Source organism: Photinus pyralis, unplaced genomic scaffold, assembly GCF_008802855.1.
Source record: "Photinus pyralis isolate 1611_PpyrPB1 unplaced genomic scaffold, Ppyr1.3 Ppyr1.4_LG6, whole genome shotgun sequence".
Lineage (NCBI taxonomy): Eukaryota > Metazoa > Arthropoda > Insecta > Coleoptera > Lampyridae > Photinus > Photinus pyralis.
In genome coordinates, this window is record NW_022170663.1 from 37980005 (window position 1) to 38002240 (window position 22236).

The window sequence follows — 22236 nt, forward strand, 5'->3', positions numbered from 1 at the left end:
TTATGGTTGCTGAGAAAAAAATTAAAGAAGAAATCCAAATTCCAAGTTCATTGGGAGTACACCATAAGGCCTTTCGATTGAAAAACTTAAAATCCTGTTTTTTTCCCGTTTGTGGGAATTTCGGGAGGTGTTTACTTACTCAGAAACTTTTGAAGACTTGTGTCTTAAGAGATGTCGATTCAGAATATGTTGACGATTTGCTGCAAAATTAGAATGTGTACCTAGACTTTATTTTGGAGTAGTTACTGCGTATTTTTAAGCGGCACACTGTGCACACTTGAAATATTTGGAAGTATGGCTATCACTTTTTACTTAATTTGGTAGTGTTTAATTTGACGGCTGGCAAGACTCACAACATTTCATCGGATGGTGTCATTAGTTAATTACTTTTTTAATAATTTTCTTTATATTTTTTTCGTGTTTTTTTCTATATTTTATAGTCCAGGCAACGAAGGAAAAATAGCGGAAAAAATCGTGTAGAAGCGAATTTTGGCACAGATGTAGGGGAAGGTATCTTGAACAACATACTAAAAGTACTGGGGGGTGGGGTATGAGCTAAGGGTGGGGGGAGGGGTTAAAGGTCCCTTTTTTTAGTTTTTCGTGAATAATTTGAAAACGGTTGCTCCTAATTAAAAATTTTGCTCTAGAGAATTAAACACCATAAAATTACCTACAAAATGATATAGCACAGTATATAAGTCATGATGATCCTTAATGAAATACAGAGGGAAGAAAAATCAAAAATTTTAAAATAGTCGTAATACACGGCAAGTCTGATTCCGATTATGTTACGTAGGCGAGATTCTGTGGGCAGGAGTCAAAATCGTCATCGTCGTCGTCATCGATGGCATCGTTCGGGGCTCCATCCGTGCACATGCCAAGGCAACTGCCGCAAGCGACGGAGCAAGCAATTCCTGCTTTGCGGCAGCCACACCTCCCTCTGCACCCAGTTGTACATCGGCAAAATGTTGTGTTAACTATCGCCTCGAGTGCCATTGGATCATTTGTGGTTACTGAGAATAGTACCCCGTCTGGCCCAACCCCATTGGGTAAGGGGTTATTGAGCCACTGTTGTATCTGTAAAAAAACACAGGCCGCTTTCTTTGCTCCTAAAACTGGCTACTTGTCCATCTTTTCTTAGAATACTAGATCTTAGTCTTACTAATCCAGTTATTCCATTTTTCCCCACTTATACATAACATAAATTACTGTCAACATCATCCTCGCAAATTAAACACTTATCAGCCATAGTTAATCATGTGGCATCAAGTAAAGTAAAACACAAGTCAATTAAACACACTAGCTTTAAGATGCGCAACTTATCGTAAAGACCCACTAAAGACAATGGAACTGAATGAGTTCGTTCACGTCGTTGTCATGGGACAATATGTTGCATTTGAATGGATGAAACAATTGAACAATAGGAGCCTCATAGCGTGATTAGAGTGAACTAATGACGTCCTTGCTGTCCTCCAGCATGCACTCCCCGTGGACCTCCACCCTCCCGCCTACGTATCATAATCGCATTCGGACACCCCGTGTGCGTACCGGTTAAAATTAAAAAAAATTTGATTTTTCTTTTCTCTGGATTTCATTAAGTATTATTATTATTATTATATATTGTGCTATATCGTTTTGTAGATAATTTTATGCTGTTTAATTCTCTAGAGCAAAATTTTTAACTAGGAGCAACCGTTTTCAAATTATTTACGACAAACTAAAAAAAGGGACCTTTAACCTCCCCCCCTCCCTTAGCTCACACCCCACCCCTCAGTACTTTTAGTATGTTGTTCAGGATACCTTCCCCTACATCTGTGCCAAAATTGGCTTCTACACGATTTTTTTCTTCTATTCAGCCTTTTTTGGGCTTCGTTGCTTGGACTATTAATAGTTATTCTGCTATTCGGGTTGGAGATGAATCCAACAAATCAAATATTATGAAACTCGGTCCAGCCGTTGTTGAGTTATAAGTGGATGAAGTAACATACACGACTTTGTTTTATATACACTGTGTCCAAGATAAGGATGTCTGTCATGGTGATCTTCGAAACCATAGAAGATACGACGATGGTCAAATTAGGGAAAAGTTGCGCAATAAAACAGTTATTATCATGCTTTAAATAAAAAACCAGAAAATTCCGATTACTTTCAATTTTCTTTCAGAAAACGCACAAGTGAAACTACTAACAGAGTATATTTCCAGAGGAATTGTACATGAATTTGTTCTTTTTGTCATGAATTTTTACGAGTATATCATACAGCAATGACATTGCGTCAGGGCGTACATTTAATTCTTAGGTCAACGTCATTGCCGTCGTCTGCATCAATATTTTGCAACCACCTGAATAAACGTAGCAACCGATGCGTCACCGATCGTTTACGTCGACGTTTTCAGCTAAAACTGCGACGTGATTCTCATATTCACCCGATGCCTAAATCTCTCAAATCCTCACGTAGCCGAAGGTAGTAGCGATTTTTCATAGCTTTTCTGTCACATTCTTGATTAGTTGTCTTGTTCTACTATCCACATGAAGTAAAAAATGGACGATATCCTCCGCGACAAACTGCCTCGTTTCCCGGAACGCTATCCAAACGTAGATAAGTTTTCCAATACCATACCTTGCAGTATTGAAATGGAAATTTAGTGAAATAATTAGATCGATTTGGTCTCTTCACGCATCGTTTTAACTAGAACAAACAAAATTCTGAAACTACCAATGTTCATTTTGATTACTCTTAACGTTTTAATGCCAAATTTCGCATCCAACGTGCTTAAGAAACTTCCTAAAAATCATTTTGCTACTCTACACAGACAGGCGATCTTGTCAGGTTGTGGTTATTGAGTTAGTCAAGAGACTGGTCAGATTTAATCTCCATCTAAGCTAGAAGCGCACACAGTAGTGGTCAAATTGGCACTAAAATCCACTATTTTGTGCCAAGTTGGCAACATTAGGTATAGGAAATAAAGGCGATTTAAAATTTAACGAATGCAGTGAGAACTAGCTTTCAAATTTGAAATGCATGTATGTTAACCTAACAAACAAGACGTGCGAAGAAAAAATGTCAAATCCTACTTCCCGAGAACATTTAAAACCAACCCTGGTTTGTCAATGTTGGCTAACAAGATTCACAAGGTTTCAGACTACTTTTGGTACTTTACATGGAGCTCGTACTAAGGTGGCATATTGCCACGGTAATGTATTTAACATACCAGTATTTATGTGCCAATATTGACAACATTCCGGTGTTACTTTGCGACATCCTAATTTGAAATTCGCTTTAATACATAGGAAAATTATTGGTGATTTTAGATTAGTTTACTACGCTCAGGATGGTTGCGTTGGTTAGCAACACGCCATAAATCTTTGTCTCTATTCGCTATGTCTTAATAATTTTTGATAAGGAACTAATGATAATAATTCTATAAACCCACTATAAATCTCAAAATTTGTAACTTTAACAACTTAAAAGTACTTATTGAAAATAACTAAATTTATTTTTGTTAATTTATTTTTTATGTTGTTGATATTGAAAATAATTTTTCAGATATTTTTATTTATCTAAACAAAAATACTTATGTCTAAAAACTGGAGAATAAAAATTGACAGTAAAACACTACAAAACGGATTTAATTTAACTCCTAATGTCATCCAGGCATGGTCATCTAGATTTCAGATTTCGCAATCCATGCAGTCATCGGAAACATCGAGGAAACATTGAAAGTGATAACCGTATAACGCCATATGTAAAACACAAATAAAACCTTATTCGCCCAGCATCACTTGCTGAATAATAAGCGTCATCATAACATGCTCTTAATCCTATTAAAGGAGATCTGCGAGAATTTTAGATTATAATTAACAAAACAATTGCGTACTATTAAGTAAGTACCGTATCGACAGTATCCTCGACCTTTCTTTAATCGACCGATTGCGGCCGAGTATGGTACAATCTACACTTTACGCGACACCTCTGTCTTCTTTTCTGCTTGAGGAAACTGGTAACTTCATACCCATATACAAAACCTAAGCATTTCCAATGCAAAGTCGTGCAAGGACACGGTACCGGGTACAATTAAAGAAATGCATTCAAATACACGGAGCCTTATGCAAACATAAATGACGAGAGCGTATTTTCCTCCTAATTGTTAATGCTGTCTCATTCTCTTTATGAAACGCCAAGTGAAACGCTTTTAAATGCTTTCGTAAATAGCATTGCGCATTGTCCATATTAGAAATTTTATTGAATACCTTCATAAATAAAACATACAGCATGCGTAAACAGTAAATTTTGAAACCGGTATTAGTTTTAGTTTCATTCAAAGTGCCTACATATGATATTTCATTTAACTGCTTTCGTAAATAATAAAGTTGCCATTGCGCATGCGCAAAACCAAATTTTAAGACCGGTGTTAGACTTGCTTGTATTCCAAGTGCCTATGTGTTAAATTTCATTTAAATGCTTCAGTAAATAAGGAAGTTGGCATTGCGCATGCGCAAATCCAAATTTTGCAACTGGTGTTAGGTATGTCTTTATGTCAAATGCCTATGTATAAAATTTCATTTAAATGTCTTCATAAATAAGAAAGTTAGCATTGCGCATGCGCAAAATAACATTTTGAAAATGTCGTTAATTTTACTTATATACATAGTGTTTACATATAAAGTTTCATATAAATATCTTCATAAATAAAAAAGTTAGCATCGCATATGCGTTAAACCCTAGGTTAAACCAAATTTTTGACACTGCGCATGCGCAAAACCAAAAAATATGTGTATGCACGGAATCCTCGGACCAAGCCCTTTCAAATGAGTCCTATATCGCCAAAATCAGTTCAGTGGTTTGGAAGGAGTACGTGTGACGGACGGACGTCAAAGTGCAACCAATAGCGATTTTTCACTTTGAGGAAAATACGCTAAAAATGTACTTTTTTAGCGTGTTAGTTTGTGAACGCAATATTGTAAAATGTTGAAAATATTCAACCATATGATACAAAAGCACTCTATCGAAAAATCTTACCTTCAAGGCATTAAGTTACTCCTAGCAATCGTTGACTCATCCTGTACAACATTATACTTTCGATGACTATAATATAATTATAGACGCCGTACTTTAAGCAAACGTGATAAAGATAGCTAGCGAGTTCATGTTAGCTTAGTATTATAGTGATCATGTTGTTAATAGCGTGGTGGGGGGATAAAAACTTGGTTCCGTATATTTATAGAAGGGGCTATCTCTTTCAAACTGTTGAATAGAACAAAACTGTACAAAACTAAAAAAATATTTTATTGATATAAATAAGTGAGGAGCCGGTTAAATAGCGAAAGCAAAAATGACGAAACCGTGCATTGTGCCGAAATGCAAAACGTGATACAAAACAACAAACTTCTGTTTTGAAAGTGCCGAAAGATGCTGATACACGGAAACGGTGGCAATTTTCAATCAAGAACAGAAGCAAAAATACGTATGAAAAAGCGTATTTACTCGAATGGGATGGCTGTATCCTCTTTAGGTAAAGTTATTTTCATAGAATTCCTCTTTGTTAAGACGTTTCTTTTTAGGTTATGTCGTTTGTGATAATTTAATTACCTATGTTTGTTTTATCTATATCGTAATCTGAAACACATTAATGGGGTACGTAACTTGGAACTAATTGGAATTAGGCCTGATTTGTGACATTGTAGTTTTTGGATATATTTATCTTTATCCTTTATGCTACCTGTCGATCAGTCGGAACTGATCTACATTGCATGTAAGATCGAACAATCGCTAAGCAGATGTTATCTCAAATTGGCAAACGTGCAGGTAACCTGTTGGTATCTCTTTTGTCGGCGCAAAGAAATCCACCTAGGTACACCTGAATCGGTCGAGCCGAAAGGGAATTTTTTTTAGCATATTAAATATAATCTACGAATTAAATTTGTTAGTATCCTGGTCAGGTTGAATGCTGTACCCTAAGTGTAACAGAGTTCATTTATGCATTTACCTTTTAATTCACTCTTAATTTGATTTCGTGTTACTGTTGATTATTCCTGTTCGTATTGTCTTTTATGTTTCAATCTGTTCATTCATCATTTCACTATACTTAGTAAGTAGTTATTCTAAAATAATTTTGTTTTCTTTCGCTGTTTTGCTCTGTACAAATATTCTCTGTTTTGTCATGGTGTAGATGGAAGAGCAGCGTTTTGCTGAATCTATGCCATGAGGTTCTAAAAATATTATGATTATTATTATTATTATTTGTTTACATTGAGCATTTGCTTAGGTGGCGGCTGACTCGGCGAAAACAGAAGTGTGTGTTTACATTAAAAGTTCAATAGTCTATGGAATATTGGCGAAATTCTACTCTTGCATCCGAAGATGCAAATTGGAATGACATTATCGAATATGAATGCTATTATTAGTTTTATACAAAAATCATAGAACACATCTCTACGAGCATCTCTTGTAGTTAATTTTGTGAAAAACATACAGTGCACAAAGCAACGTATCGATTGTGAAATGCAACAACCTTTAATTTAATTAGGTGTACCGAACGATCCGATAAATGATCAAAGCAAAAACAAAACAACGTAAGAATCTCGTCAATTATTTCTAAAAATAAAGGTTAATCAATTTTGAAATCGAGTGTTATCGTTTTTGTTTAATCACGATTGCTAAATTTCCTTCGACATTTCCCATGTAATGGCAATGGAATTTGTGTTGTTATTACGAGCAGATATCCTTAGCATTATCATAACGTGGAAATTATTGAATAATAAAATTGAATAGTCGCCCCCCCTCCTGATCGATTTTTCTATTGTAAGCAATAGTTATACAGTGTGGCCCAAAGGTATTAAAAATAACGATTCTACAGGTTTATCCAAAAGTTATTTTAAGTAAAACACACTTTGTGACGTAAGTTAAACATTGTATGGTGACGTAATTTGAAGTTATGGCATAGTCAGTATTATTTTAATGGAACACCGTGTATATTTTTACATTTTGTTTGTGATCCTCAACGATTCTTACTCATTTTGTAAATCTTGGCGCTGTACAATCAGGAGTTTGACGGATATGCATTTTTAGCGCATTTTTCAAAAAATAAAGTGCTGTTTTAAGGGAGTTTTTCCATCCGTCTGTGTGAGGGAAGAGGCGTAGCAAACTCGTTAATGTCTCGTTTGATAGAGGCCCCCCGTTAATGCAGGAAGAAATGTTTTTTTCCTAATCGCTTAGGGAAAATTTTTTAATCATGCACCAATCTCTTCCGGGAAAATGGTAAAACATTGACTTGAATTTGTTTAAAATATTTTTAATTTTTTGAATCGATATTGAATTTTTTAATATTTTCGTTTTATGTTTTTGAAACGAGATTAAATTGTGCTCTTTACATTAAAATGCACTGGGTGATCCATTTAAAAAATAAAGGTTAGGTCCGATACCTTTTTACATATACTTATTTTGAAAACGTGATTATCAAGAAACAGTTGTAATCAACATTTTTCTGTGTCTTATAAACTAAGAAATATAGGGTGTCATCTTGCAATTGACAATTTTTTATTTTTCCCTCGTATCGAATATTTTAAAATTTTGATTTTACTACTTTAACTTTGACCCAAAAGGAGCATGTGACGCATATACCTATTACGTTTTTATAGCACTAAAATAAAATTATGGAGATACCCTATAAATGTCGAAAATGAGACACCTTGTATATTAATGTATCCGGGTTTTTTACCTTCGGTATTAAAATAGATGCAGATTTAACATTTTCAGTAAGTTTTCAGGACGAAAATGGGCATTTTTTGAAAGTATTTGTATTTTACAATTATTGTAGTACCTATGCATGTTCAGGTGTACTACAAAATTAGGACTCCACCCACGAACTTATAAATTAAGATGGACTCGGGGGACTAATACTGAATTGACAAATGACACCTACATGGATGCAGCCATGATGTGCACTCACTTGGCGCGAAATTCACATCAACTAATAAACAACTCGACAAGCATTAACCTCACGTTTTCTAAATAAATTACTGTGACACATGTCATTTTCCAAGGCTGCAATAGTCTCAACACTTGAGCACTAGGAAAATTCCCCTAGAAAATAACTAAAAGTGCACATCATGGCCGCGCCCATGCTAGGGCCATTTCTATCTCTATGCAACTGTTTGAACAGCAGTTCGTGACTCCACCACTAAATTTTTTTCAATTGTGTAGATAGACAATTTTATCTGAAAGGTAAGGCGGGGTTGCTGTTGTTATAATTCTATTATATAAGCACATACTTTGCAACAATCTCTAATTTTTCATATTCAACCACCCAACATCCGAAAGCGAAACGGCAGTTATCCATTATTAATCCCAAGTTAATCACCTCAGATTTTAATGGAATTGGAGTGTTATTAATAATCAGGTGAATATAACTTTTTAAATAATCACAATCACTATTCAGTTGATTTGCCAAAAATTATTGCAGCCGATTTCCTGGCATTGTAAGTTTATTATGGTTGCTTGTTATGTTTGATATATTCAGTAAATCAGCATTAAACTTTTCAAGTGCCTCCCTATAATGACTAACAGCGAAGGACATATACAGGGTGTTCATTTGAAAACTTTCCACCATCGATTTATCGAAAACCACTGATTAAAGGAGACACGTCAAAAGAATTGTCAAGGGAGACAATTTTTTAACCAAAAACTACTTCATCCCGTTTCACCCTCTGTCCCTCAGGGTCATTCTCTTAAAAGTTTTAAATGGCAAGTGGTATCGAGTAATAGCTTGTTTGAAAGGTCTTTCCAAGTCCTTTATTTTGACGTTTGATTTGTTAAAATCGATTCGTTTTCGAGAAAATTAAAACTAAGTGGAGGTAAGTAAATCTCAAGTTTTAACAATATAAACAACTTGGTGTTCGTGCTGCTTTACACTAGAATGGTCACAAAGTTTCTAACAAACCACGAATCTTAATTAATGGGATGGTAGGTATATCATTGAGTTGTATCGTAGAAGTTTCGGGATGTAATAAATACGCAAGCCAAGAACATAGATGTAAAGGATCATTTCATTCACATAATAATTATTGAATTCAATGCAAATGTAGATAATTGGACAATCGAATAGCGTGAATATAACCACACAACAATAACAATACACGTTTCAACTGCTTTATAATCGTATCTCGCTATTTTATTAAGATAACGTGACCGGCTTAGATCAATTTCATTAATTGGCGTATAATATAAGACGAACGTGTTCGCGCTCAGCTATCTCGACGATTGATATTATTGGTTGTTAGGGGAATTTTTCGAGAGAAAAAAAGAAATGTCTCAATTCGGCCCTTCAGTACCTACTCCGCTGTAATTTCCATTCCCGGTCGATGCAATTTTTTTTTAGCGCATTTTTGAAAAAAATACGCTATTATATTCGTTATTGCTGGCAGGCCGGCTGTCCGCGTTAGATCTCCACAACTACAATAGCTAGAGACTTCAAATTTTCACTAAAAGCTTTCCGCTATAGTGTAGATGTGCAGGCACTAGTCTATTTTGAGTTAGATTACTTGTGAGATCGATAATTGAAGAAAATAATTTCGATATGGGTTTCGGAGGTCCTATAATTTTACCGTTAGATAGCGCTACTAGTATAAAAACTTATTATTTACTTTGTGATTTGTTTTACAAAATGAAGACGTACCGTCAATTGAAATTAAATAAAATTAATTATTTAACGCAGCCAAAATTACTCGTGAGATCGATAATTTTAAACTTCGCTAATAAAATACCGACCTGCATTACCAAAAATGCGCTTTAATCATGCATATGCTGATTTACAACTTGTTTTTTAAAATTTATATATTTAGCATTTCTACATTTCGCCAGACAAATGCGGAACGTTAACGTAGGGTGTCACACAGGCGCGTAGGAGCGGGTACATCTAGTCTACTAAGAAGGTGAATTTATTCTATACATTGATATATTAATGACTAATCTAATGTTTCTTTTGTTTCAATGGAAATGAAAATCTCGCACTTTTTCAAATTTGCTAGTAACGAGCGAACAAAAATGAGTTGCTGTCGAGCCGCCTTTGGAAGTTCAAGATAAATACGATTTGTCATGTAAACAAAAATTCCAAACGCGACTCGACAGCAACTCATTTTTGATCGCATGGTATTATTTGTACTGGGTTAAGATCTTATTTCCTAAATAACTGCAAAATTGCAGGAATTAGCTTAATTTTTGTTTTATGCATATGTCCTAACATTATATATTGGGATGAATGTTATTTCAACCAAACATTTTAACCCAAAAGGCAATTATTGTTTCCAATTTTTCAATTTAAATGCCATCTTAAAAAATTGAAACTCTTAAGTTTGTCCCTAAATAAAACTACGGGCGCATTACGTCCAAGCCGCTCCGATGCTAATGAACTTTGATGTCTGAAGTTATTAATCTGTTACCAACAAAGACCCACCTTGACATAAGGAAGGCGGAAACCAGATAAATCTAGTAAGGAAATCTATATGAGCACAATGTCGGGCAACTCTATTTACATATTTCGGAGCATTGTTAATTTTTGTCAAATTCATATACCACGAAAACGAGCCTTTGGCCCGGGGCCTAGGGGAGTTGGGAATCGAGATTAATTGTGTGGTGATCGACGGGACTTCAAGCTAAGCCAAATTAGAGGTATTGTAAAAAATGTAGTTACTGCATTGGTCGTGAATTAGGTATTTTAAGGGTAGTTTTCACTTAACCAACCAAGTTTCTAATTTATGTGTTAAATTTTAATAAAACTGAACTAGGAATATTGAATTAGTCAGATTATTTATTACTTATCGGTTTTAGATCAGGGTGGGGTGGCCTTAGGTGGGCGCAAGGCGTTGTTAAGGGGGGCGCGAGATCGGTGATGAGTTTCAGGCAAATATTTACCTTTAAAATACGTATATTAGGTATTTGAAACTTGAAACTTTGACATATGCCTGGCGTCGCCGCCTCTCCCAGGATTTAGTCAACTGTCGTGAGGATGCGTCCCTGGTAGGCACTATCAGGGACGTTTCACCACTACTTTGTTGCCATCGCGCTGGGCCGCGACATATGCCAAACAATGTGGTGGAGTTTGTGGATTGGGGGGGTTGTGGGGGGCGGCTAACTGGGTGTTATCCGACCCGAACGGGTACGGCCACAGCTTCGCCACTGGTATTCTGCCTTAGAGGGAACTCTGCTTTCTAGTGATGGTATTTTTATGTAAAATTGTATTTGACCAATTCTTACACAAATAAGAAGGCAGGAACAATTACCCCATTTTTGTAATGTCATTTATTTACATTTTCAAGATCATCAAAGTTCAATGACCTCAATGATATTTGTTTTCAAGGTCATCGGATGCCAATGGTCCCGTTTTTTGACTTGTTATATTTCACTTTCAAGGTTGCCAAAGTTCAACAACCCCACTTTTTGCAGTAAAGTTCTCCAAGATCAATGATGCATTTCTTTGCAATGTCATTAGCGATCAATGACTCCTTCTTGTGAGGTATCATATTTCATTTTCAAGGTTATCAAAGTCTAATGTAATTTTTACGGTGTCATTTAATTTTCAAGGTCAACGAAGGGGGCGATAATCCTAGTTTTATTAAACTTCACATTGATTTAATTCACAAGGTCACCGCCAGGAGATAGTGATCTTTGAGCATTGATGAATATGATACCAAACAACAATCATTGATCCTTGTTAACCTTGAAAATGAAATACAAAGTCTTGATTTACTTTCCATCTGAATGTAGGGAGAGGTTTTGGGTCAACTCCCTATCGAACTATGCTTTGACTCTTTTCCAAGGTCATCACATGGCAGTCCAGAGAGGGAAATGTTTAGAAGTGAACGACCGCACCGACCTGTCAGTTTCACCTCGAATCACTTTTCAAGGTTATCGCCAAGTGCCGATCGACCTTTCAACTTTTCCTTAGCCTACTTTTCAAGGTCATTTCCAGGAGGCGGCACGTGGCAGGTGTCCTTTTAACTTACCTTGAATTAGACCATAGATGACCTTGAAAATGAAATGACACGATATATAAATGGAGATCATTGAACTTTGATAACCTTGAAAATGAAATGGCACCGCAAAAATGGAGATATTGGCGTCTGATGAGTGATGACATTTAAAACGAACTAGGACACCACAAAATGGGAACATTGATGATGAGCATAGACGACCTTGAAAATGAAATATGACACTACAGAAAAAGAAGTCGTTGACGTCTAATGACCTTGCAAGTAGAATATGACACCGCAAAGAAATTGAGCTAATTGATCCTGGATAACCTTGCGAATAAAATATGACAACACAAAAAATGAAAATAAAATATGAGGTCATTGAATTTACATAACCTTTGAAATAAAATATGGCATTACAAAAATGGTGTCATTGTCCCTGTTACAGTAACCAACCCATAATTCGATATAGGTAATTCGGAGTAGTATAGATATGGTGACCATATGTACTTTTTTTTAGTAGGACAGTACTTTCTTTTGAAACGCTGTCGTATTGTCCATTACGATTTATCAAGTACACCTAAATGTACTTTTTTTCTTAATTACACAAAATTAAGTCATAGTTTTTGTCCAAACGAAATATAATTATGACTTCTTGCATGTCTTTGGTCATAAATGCTTTTAGCGTATTGCTTAGTTGGATTTCGATCCATTGTACCTACCCATGAAATGTTTCAGTTCTTAAATAGTAAACCACAACTTCTGAAGGAAATTAATGGTTCCAAACAGTACGACTGGTACCAAAATGATGATCAAAATGTTCAGGCAGGAACGTCGGAGGAAAATTAACTTTTAAAATTTATATATACATATAAAGACACATAATTTGTGTACCATGTTTGATAAAAAAAAACTTTGGTTTCTTACTGTTTGATTAGATTCGTAAAATTGTGACCAAAAAAATTTCCTGGAGTATTAGCAGTGCATTCCCTTATAAATTATAAATGTACTTTTTTCTTGTTGAAAAATTATGCTCACTTTAAGTATAGAACAACTTAAGACCTTCTGTAGGGGCACCTCTAAAAAGCATTATGCGGGTCATTCTGTAATTGGGCGTAAACCTGTTGAGGGCCTAGAACAAGAGAGACAATAAATAAATAAATAATTTTAAGTAATCCCGGCGGTAATCCCTTTAAATATTTTAACTACCCGGTAAGGAGCGATGAAGCAAGCCATCGGTGGCCGCCGTTGACGTTCGCTGTCAACGGCGGACCTCTCCATCTCGTTATTTACTATGAACGTGGTTTCCTTGGCGCATTTCAAATTCCGCATGGCGCTACTGAGGGCGCGCGCCTTCTGCACGAACCAGCCAGAACGCGTCGCCAATACTGAGGCTGTGGTTACAGTGCAAGTTATTGGTGGTGTTTTGATTCGTGTTATTCGAGCGGTGAAATAATGGCAGCGAAATGGATGAATACAGTCAGATCACACAAGGAAATGGTGAAAATCCTGAATTTCTGAACAGATCTTGAGACCTGAATCGTTTCATTCCTCGTTTTATTCCTTTTAAATAACAAATAATTCCCTCGTCTTCCTCCTCTTCCAGGGACAAATACGCTACGAGTTGCTTTTGCCTCGACATGATGCACACTACTGAAGTTGTAGACGCAAAAAGCAACCATTGAGATTAACGGTCAGCAAGAAAATCATACTAGCTTGGCTGGCCTTTAACGACGCCCTCCGACGGCTCTAGCGAAACTATACCATTTACACATGACATGAAGAAAAGCAAGAATAGGGATGGCCAAATAGGCATTTAGGCAGAAAAATGTACTTGCTGGTAAAATGGAGTTGGAATTGAAGAAAAGACTGTTTTGTGTGCAGTGTTTTTCTACAGTGGTTGTAAAACGCAGGCATCAGGTGAGAGGGAGGAGAAAAGAATGAAAAGTCAGGAAATATGTTAAAGGAGAAGAGTTTTGAAAATTTAATGGTCAGATAGAGTTATGAAGGAAGGTGCATGGTCGAGAATAGAGAAGAAAAGAAAGTTGCTGAACACCATAGCAGAAAGAAAAACTGGTTGGATTAGGCATGTATTAAGAAAGGATTGTTTGTTGAAGAAATGCGGACGCCCTCCGAAATGAGCAAGATGAAAAGTGACATGACAATGATGAATGGTGATGAATAGAAGAGCTGCCGAGGGAAAACGCCAAGGACATGCGCGAGCAGCCATGGATGATGAATAATGACCGAAAACGAAATCAAATTTATTTGGTTTCCATACATGACATTTGGCCATGGTCCTGGCAAAATTAGGGTTGAAATCAAAATTAATGCCCATATTTGGCTCGAAAGCTACCGCAACCTCAATTTCAATTATATGAAATTTATGGAGTTTAACGAAATTGCGACATAGGTCTTAGTTTTTAGCTTTTTTTATGAGATGTACTGACGTGCAGGAGTGTGGAATAGGTCAAAAGTACAAAATGTGTTTTGCAAAATCGTTTTTTTTTTGCTGCAACTAGAAGTTCACCAATATTTCAAATAATAGCACTCTCCAGTAGAAAGTTGTCCAAGAAGTGGACGGACGGACAAACAATGGTCACTTTTCCTGATTATCTATCATCTTGTATAATGGTATTGCCTGAAACCACTATCTCCCATTTTTAAAGTTCTCTCGAGAGAATTTATTTATTGCATAGTCTTGTAGGACCACTTGGAAATTTTGGGTTTAGATCATCTAAAAAGGATCACAATTTTGTTGTTCATCAAAATACAGGGAACATTATTTATTTTATAATATAATACTGAGTTGTGTTCCGGCGGCATACACTTATTTCCGTCGTAACTCTCTCATTTCGGCCCACACTCTGTGCGATATTACAACTCTCAAAAGAGATTATATTAGGGGGTACCTACTATGAAGAGCGTTTGAAATATGCAGAATAAATAAGTTTGGAATGTACGAGATGAGCATTTATGCGGAAGGAACTGACGGAATTGAAAGGACCGAAAGTTAAAATTCGTTCTTTATTACTCGTTGCTAACGGTTACTTCCTTAATGAAATGAAATTGGTACAGTTATCGTTTCTTTCTTTCGTTTTATTGCGTGTAGTACAACCAAGACGAAAATTAATGGCGACATTGCGTAAACCATGGGCGTAAGGGGGGGTTTTTGGGGTTCCCCCCCCCCCCCCCCCCGAAATGTTCAAAACATTAGTTACAGTAATGTTATATTCATACATTAATAAGAAAAGAGGAGCGCAATACATTTTCAATTTTCTGCTCTACCGCCCACCGCCGGTCGCATTCGGTAACCTTCTATAGTTTATTATTTACTTGAACCCCCTCCGAATCTAAAACCTGGCTACGCCCATGGCGTAAACGGTTAACATTCAAGGATGATCCGCACAGAAATTATTTGGTGGTTTCCGTAGCCACCGAGTGTGGTCCCATATATCTAGCAATTTAATTTTTTTACCCGAAATTCGTGATTGGCAAGGTAGCGTCACCATATCTTTTTCTTCGACTGTACAATTTAATTTATATTTAGATTCTTTGAGGGTTAGCTCAAAAATATATCAAGCGTTTCCTAATTGACGCCTAAAATTAGATTCACCGCAACTAGGCTTTTGTCAATGATCAATGTTGGAAAAAGCGAATCGAAAGAGAAATTGCTACGCAAATTCTAACGTAATTATAATTAATTGCTAGTCCTTGACCCACAAAACGACGAATGGGAGAACAATTCCGCTTCATTTTTTACTTAAAAGCAGGTCAGATTATGCTTCCAGGTTTCTTTTATGTTCTCCGGCCGTGTCGTCATTATTTTTGCCTCCGTTACGGGATGCGAATGCCCATTTTTTATTTCCACCTCGCCAAAGCTTGTCCAATATGAGTTTCATAACGCACTTACTATGCTAACCCTGTTTAAGGTCACTATCTCGTAGTCGTAAAAGTGTAATAATTGTTACGTCATTTATACAAAGGAAATAACTTTTGAACTGCCATCAACGTTAAACATGATGACACAATAATTATTGTAGATGATATGAGCGATCTCTTTCATTTTATCCTGAGTTTTATCATCATTAGATTCGTGTTTTCAAATTTTCAATGGTTAAAAATTAAAGGTAGGGCTATGGCTTGGGAAAGGAAAACGTCTCTATTCGCAATACAATACAATAACTGAATAAACAAATTAAAAACGCGAGGGCCGCGGAAAACTTTATTAAACATACTGCTAAAAGCTGCGTGAATTACCTACACTCGTCGTCCCTCTGAGGGTGAAAGCTTCATCAACACTACATCCTACAGGGCGGACCGGATCGGAATCTACTCGCACGGCCTTCCGGCGTAAATTTAATTACGTTTAGTATCTACAGTTAATTCATAATGAATTTTTAACGATCGTTAAAATAGATTGATTTATAGTTACTTGCTTTGTGTCACGTGGAATTAAGTGTTTGGGCGAAAAGTGATGAAAATCGTATCAGGGCAATTTCCGGCAAAAGTTGAGGTCAGTTACAAAAGTGTTCAACGGAAAAGTTGTAGATCTACAACGTTTTTTTCCGATCACTTTCTCCCATAACCTCAAAATAATCGAAAAAATTACTGAAAGCAGTTTTTTGTTGTTAATTTCGGCAGAAATGATTTTATTTTAACGACTTTTTTATGTTTCAAATAAGTTTCAATGCAAAAAATTAAGAGGTTTTCCGATAAAAAACATTTTTCAAATGAAAATTGACCTTCAGAGATTTATCGTAGAGGTTTCTTTTTTTAATCTATACTTTTTGATGACAAAAAATTATACTCCCTATTGAAGAAGAAGCTTAAAATATGAAAAAACTTCAAAAACGATTTGAATAGCAAATGTTGATAACTTTATAAATTTTCGAAATTTATCAAAAACTGATTACAGCATTTGATTCTACAGGTAAAATATAAAAGAAACAACATTTAATTGTACGAACACTCTCTTGACAGTATTACTAGAAACATTCAAATGAATCAACCGCGTATATGCGGCAGAGCGGTGTTATTGGATTTGACCCATTTTCAACAGGCTTGTTATATGTGGTATGCACTGTGTCCAAGATAAGGACATCTATCATGGGGATCATGGAAACCATGGAGGATACGACGATGGTTACATTCGAGGTTAAATTAGAGAATAGTTGGGCAATTAAAAAGTCATTATCACGTGAAAAAGATAACCTGAAAATTCCGATTATTTTCGAAGGTATGCCAGAAAAACCGAAAGTTGTGGATTTAGTTATTTTTTTCTTATATTTGAAGATTTTCAGTACAACGTTTCATTTCGGAAAAATCATGATCATTGCCCTACATTTTCCACAATCTTAATACAAAGTTCACAAATGTGAGGTTATGTTACTCAATATTTCATGATTGCTTTTAAGTTGGTAAGAGTGTGCGTAACATTCGAAACTTCAATTTTATGTTATTTTTCCCCGATAGTACTGTAGAATTAGTTCCCAAATTTGTTTTTTTGCCGTCCATAAAAATTTACCGCTATGGGCCCGGGCCCACATGGCTCCATGGTAAATCCGGCTAATGCAATAATTCACAGATTACGCAATTTATGCAACTATCGGCGATATTGGAAATGATAACAGTATAACGCCACACTATGCAAAACACAAATAACTCTTATTCATTGGGTCAGTCGCTATGTGTAAACCAATATTGCTAACGAGTATGGTTATAGCATGCGTAAAACCAAATTTTGAAACTGACGGTAGATTTCCCCATAGTTCAAGTGACTATGAACTGGGTCAGTTCAGACTCTCTTCAGTTGCTCAGTTTGTGTTGCCCATGAACCTAGCAGAGCAAGGTCAGCAGAACACAATCAAACATATTGCATAATTAGGTGCTCCTTTTTTTTAAAAACCAAGAAAATGAAAAGTGAACTAACTCTAATTAGGTGCCCTATTCTCGAATTAAATGCTCCTTTTTTTTTAAATTATTACATGTTCTGGCAGGTTCATATGAACTCAGCAGAGCACTACCTTAAAAACCCAAGAAAATTAAAAGTGAACCAACTATAATTAGGTGCCAATTAAGTGTTCTATTTCTGAATTTAATGCTCTTTTTTTTTTAAATTATGTCATGTTCTGCCAGGTTCATATGAACTGAACGTTATGAGGAAATTACTGCCTCCCAAATTCAAAAAGATGTTGTGTACTGTCACTTTTTGTCCCTCATTGCATTTTAATCCTTCTGGGAGTGACACTTTAGACCCTTATACAAATGACAAAACACGTTCATTTAGTCCACGGAGTACAAAAAAGAAATTTTGTATCCGGTATTAGTTTTATATTGCCTGTAGGTATACTAAATTTCATTTAAATGCTTCCGTAAATAAGAAAGTTGGCATTGCGCATGTGCAAAACAATATAAAACGTCAGTTTTACTTATATTCGTAGTGTCATAGTTTCATTTAAATATGTTCATAAATAAAAAAAAGTTAGCATCTCACATGCGTTAAACGAAATTTTTGGCACTGCGCATGCGCAAAACCACAAAATTGGGTACGCATGGGATCCTTGGACCAAGCCCTTTTCAAATGAGCCCCATACACAATTTATTTCGCAGTTACTAATTATTAATTTCATTTGATCTTAAGACATAATATTCAAGAATTAAGTTTTTAATAATATCTTTAGTATATTTTGCTTCAAGAGCTTTTTAATTCCCAGTCAATTTTCACATGTTGGATAGGCTAAATGTAAAATTATACCGGGTGATTCATTAGAACTGATGTCAGTTTGAATTTCCCACAAAACAAAAAATTTTAAAGGTTGGTAATAGTAGATTATCACTTGTATAATTCCAGTGGTGTATGTAGGAATCACTCTCAAAGAGTAATGATTTATTTTTAATATACAAATAAGTCGTTTATTCGTTATTCGTTAATCACAATAATGACGTCGATTCTCATAATCCAGAGGGTGCAGTTGCTGTAGAACAGAAACCCGGTACGGGTGTATGTATACGTAGATCTTTATGCAAAATTCGTTGGCATGTTGGCATAACATACTCCTGTAATTCAAAAATAAAGTTAGTAGGTATAATATTCATTCTACGTGTACCACTTACCAGCTTGGGCGCTAAACTGACGGATTTTGATTTTCTGGGACTCGCTTCCATTCGTTGTCTTCGACCACTTCATCGTTTCTTAGTAATGGACGACCTGTAGGTATGTTTTAACATCAGGATACTCTTCCATAATTTGCTCTCGACAGGACTGGAACAAATATGATCACCTTCCATCGTCGTTACGTAGGTATAGCACTTCGAAAATGAGTTTTCGAAATAAAATGTGTAAAGGGGATTTGTAACCTACAAATGCACATTAGTCTGATTTAACCGTTATTTAATTACTTACTTAAACAAATTCTTGAATTTACAGCGTAGTTTTGTAAAGAACTGTTTGATAATACAGATTGGAAAAGTAAATTAAAAACAACAACAAATTAACGAAATAACGACGGCACTGGTGACTAATAAGAATTAGTAAAATAACTAAAAATATATCATCGCCAATTCTATCCCGTAAAAAACACTAGAATTGTACGCGCGAAATTCAAACTGTCATCAGTTCTAATGATTCACCCGGTAGAAATCTTGAATTCTTGATATTTTTATCCTACTTTGTTACCTACATGTTTTAGGTCGCGGATCGCAAATTCACGTCTATATTTGCTCGATTTAAGAAATTCTCACCTTGTAATGTGGAATAATAAATTTTTGATCTCTTTCTCTCTCTTGTAAGGTTTCCCATGGAAAGCTAAAAAAAATTGTGTAAAAAATAAGTTCGACACGCTTAGATCTAAGTACAGGGTGGGGCAGAGGAACTTGCTGATTTGTATTCGACGCCCTTGGGCGACGGTTGCTCCGACGAAAGTGGGAATAGGTATATTTGAGAGAAGGGCATATACAGTTTTTCCGCCGCGTAGTGTAGTCACCATCAGGAGGTGGACGAAGGCGGAACGCCCGTTCGCCGTCGAGGCATACTTTTCTAACGGTCGCTCAGTCATAGCCACGCAACGTGCATTCCGTACTCATTTTAATATCGCGCCACGTGGACGTATTCCTGGCCGGCAATCCATTGTTTCATGGGTAAACAATTTTAGGGAAACTGGTGATGTGAAGAAAAAAAAATTAAAATGAGTACGGAATGCACGTTGCGTGGCTATGACTGAGCGACCGTTAGAAAAGTATGCTTCGACGGCGAACGGGCGTTCCGCCTTCGTCCACCCCCTGATGGTGACTACACTACGCGGCGGAAAAACTTTATATGCCATTCTCTCAAATGACAAATATACCTATTCCCACTTTCGTCGGAGCAACCGTCGCCCAAGGGCGTCGAATACAAATCAGCAAGTTCCTCTGCCCCACCCTGTATAACTGATTTCATTTGACGTTTGAAAATATCTCGCTGTATATCCTGTAAAGATTGGCTCAAAAATCTGTAAAAATTTCTAAAGGAACTCTGAAGCATTCTTTAATGTGAAATATGTAATTAAGATGTGTAGAAAGAGTTTAACGATAGCCCGGCGCGTAAACAAGGTCGCTTTGAAACGATAAACGAGACAGCTGATAGATAATCACTTATTTACAAATACTAGCGCGACTCCGTAGGCTTATCTTGCGGGGTTACGTTCTAATTACAAGGTGTAAATGTCAATGGATGGATCCAGGTGAAAAACTGTAAAAAGAACATTGCTTTTCCATTTTTGTTTTGAATTTTTCGTATTCTTGGCATAAACTTTAATTCCTTGGATTGTAAATACAGAGTGGCCCAACGAGAAGTATACAGAGGGCTTTTGGGTATTAAATTTAGAAATTTCGAAAAATCCTCGAACACGTCAATTTTGTATTCGAGGGGGACAACTTTTGGAATGCAAATCACGAACCCAAGTCTTCACCCCTCTACGTAGGGAGCTTAACCCCTACAATTTTAAATGGAATCCTAGGGCAAATGGCACGTTATTTGAAAGCCAATTTAATCGTGATTACTAATCTGCTTTGCTTTTAAAATTCTATTGATTCGTTTCGGAGATATTTGCATTTGAAATGGTGTTTTCTAAAAAAACCAAAACAAATGCGATCTAAGTCACTTTGTATTAAAAAAGGTTTAAATTGTGCAAAAAATAACAACTTTAAACACACAACATATATTTCAATAAATGCTCGAATTGCCTTACGTTATACGTGCTCGCAACCCTTGTAATGTTCCGGGCGGAGTAGCATAAACTATATTCTTTAAATATCCCCACAAGAAGTAATCTAAAGGACTTAAATCAGGGGAAAAAAACCATTTCAAATGCGAATATCTCCGAAAAGAATCAATGGAATTTAAAAAGCAAAGCAGATTAGTAATCACGATTAAATTGGCTTTCAAATAATGTGCCATTTGCCATAGGATTCCATTTAAAATTTTAGGGGTTAAGCTCCCTACGTAGAGGGGTGAAGACTTGGGTTCGTGGTGACCATTTTGAAAATCAAAAAGTTGAAAAAATAGTGTAGAGAATTTATAAATGTTTTACTTTCAAAAATAGATGGAATTGTTATAAAAATCTTGTTTTTGATCGATGGCCATTTTGTTATTTGAAAAAGTAATTGCAAATATAAATATTTTAGAGTTATTTTTTTTCAGTAGTCCTTAAAATAAGGGAGGTATGACGATGTTTCGAAAAACAAAAGAACGCCAATAACTTCGAACCGGGGCACCAAATCAAAAATTGGAACTAAAAAAAGTTGTTTGTTTTAATGAGTTATAACTACCGTTTTCGAGTGGAACGACTTTTATTAACACCCTGTATTTGAGTTACGAAACCTAGTAGCGTACGGACAGTAATATGGAGAGATATAAGCATGAGATTTTTGAAAAAAAAAACTAAACTTTTCTGTATATCCAAATTAGATTAGGAGAGTTGTCATTTATTGATGTTAAGTTACTGCACTAAGTAAATTGTAAATACACATTGCCTATTTTTAAGTGAGTTACAAAAATAGCACACCTTTGTCTTCGTTTCTTTCAGTTGCGCCTGGCCCTGCTGTGAGGGATTAATCCTATGAGTAACGTGTAAAATTAACATAGAACATGTTTTGTTACCATGACTGAACTATTCCTTTGAAAAGCGCGTTTGTCTTTTCCTATGGAACATTTTGAATCTAATGGCGTAGTAGTCATCTAGTTCAATGCCGCTTGTAAATTTTGAACGTAAGTTTTCCGTCGTAGGTCCAC

The 22236-nt window shown here is 35.9% G+C and overlaps 1 protein-coding gene and 1 long non-coding RNA gene across 3 annotated transcripts in view; one reads left to right on the plus strand and one right to left on the minus strand.

The window, feature by feature from the left end:
- LOC116174142 (ran-binding protein 10-like) overlaps positions 1-22236 on the plus strand; it is a 33262-nt gene that overhangs the window by 2472 nt on the left and 8554 nt on the right. The window lies entirely within an intron of this gene.
- Positions 18935-19426, minus strand: LOC116174143. Its single transcript, XR_004146040.1, has 3 exons — positions 19372-19426; positions 19083-19325; positions 18935-19025 (listed from the first exon to the last, which is right to left on the minus strand). It is a non-coding gene; the product is annotated as an uncharacterized LOC116174143 (long non-coding RNA).